Raw genomic sequence first — 1,798 nt, forward strand, 5'->3', positions numbered from 1 at the left:
GACTTCGTTTCACCTACTTTGGTCATGTTGTCAGAAGGGACCATTCCCTGGAGAAGGATGTCATGCTTGGTAAGGTGGAGGATCGATGAAGGAGGGGAAGGCCCTCAATGAGATGGATTGACATGGTGGCAGCAGCAATGGGCTCAAGTATAGCAAGAATCATGGAGCTGGCTCAAGACCAATGGTGTTTTGTTCTGCTGTGCATAGGGTTGCTATGAGTCGGAGATGACTCGATGACACCTAACAACAATAACATGTGCACGTAAAAGCTGAACAATGAATAAGGAAGACTAAAGAAGAGTTGATGCTTTTGAGTTGTGGTGAAACTCAAAAAAGTATCATGTACTGACAGGAAAATAAACAAGTGTGTCCTGGAGGAAATCAGCCAGAATGTTCCTTGGGAGCGAGAATGGCCAGACTTCATCTCACCTACTTTGCTCTTATTGTTAGAAGAGACCATGCCCTGGAGAAGGATATTATGCTTGGTAAAGTGGAGGGTCAGGGAAAAAGGGGAAGACACAGTGGTTGCAATGATGAGTTCAGGCATAGCAAGGGTTGTGAGGATTGCACATGATTGGACAGTGTTGCATTCTGTTCTATATAGGGTCGCTATGATTCAGAGCTGACTCAAAGGCACCTAACAACAACAACTTGATTTTAGGAGACTTCTCAATACTTATTTAAAATAAATTATCTTCTCCACTCTAAAAAAGTTTAAGATCTTAGGAGGAAATTGAAGTTAGATTTGTCCTTTTCCAGAAAAAGGGCTTTCCCCCATATAGCAGCTATTACTTGTTGTCATGTGCCATCGAGTTGATTCTGAATCATAGTGACCCTATACAACAGAGTAGAACTGCAGCACAATGGTGTAATTAAGATTGGTGTCAACCAGTGTGAGGCTCAGGGAACTGGTCTGGGATTGAGCCTGGTGGAAAGGGTGGGGACAAGCAGGAGGGACAGCATGGGGCAGCAAGCACCTTCCCATTGCTCTGTAGTACAGATGATCTGGGACAGTATTCCCCCTGGAACTTCTGCTCCAGTGCCTCCGGCCACTGCTTCTCAGACCATACACATTTCTGCAAACCCACCCCCTAGTGTGGAAGCAACCCATCATTGGGAGTCATTTTGGTGTCACCCTCCATGCCAGTGCTTCCCTGTGTGGTCTCCACCTCTTATATTCCCCTATAGATGCCAGTAGGGGCTACCTCATAGGGTTTCCTAGGCTATAAATCATTAATGAAGCACAACGCCAGGTCTTTTCTCCTGCTGAGCAGCTGGTAAGTTCTAATGAGGTCATGAATGTTCAAATGTAATATTAGTTATAATGTATACAGATTACAAGGTTGAGACAGATTTCAGTATGTATTCATTTCACACCATTAGAATAAAACAGTTTGTATTTTTACATGTCTCCCTCAAATTGTTCAAAAGATACTCCTAAGCAAATTGTTAAGGTGCTCTGATGGAGTAGTGCCTAACGCATTTGACTGCTAACCAGAAGTTTTGTGGTTCAAACCACCAGCCACTCTGTGGAAGGAAGACTGGCCAAACTACTTCTCTAAGATTTACCACCTTGGAACCTTGGAAACCCAAAGGGGGGTCACTATGAGTCGAAATCGACTGGATGGCAGTGAGTTTGGGTGTTTTTTTTTTTTTTTTTTTTTTTTGAAGCAAATTGTTGGCGAAGAATACTGAAAGTACTATGGGCTGGCAGAGAATGACCAAATCTGTCCTGGGAGAAGCTCATCCAGAATGCTCCTTGGAAGCAAGAATGGCCAGACTTCGTCTCACCTACTTT

This window comes from Orycteropus afer, unplaced genomic scaffold, assembly GCF_000298275.1.
Source record: "Orycteropus afer afer isolate SDZICR_OR568_19922 unplaced genomic scaffold, OryAfe1.0 scaffold00190, whole genome shotgun sequence".
Taxonomy (NCBI): Eukaryota; Metazoa; Chordata; class Mammalia; order Tubulidentata; family Orycteropodidae; genus Orycteropus; species Orycteropus afer.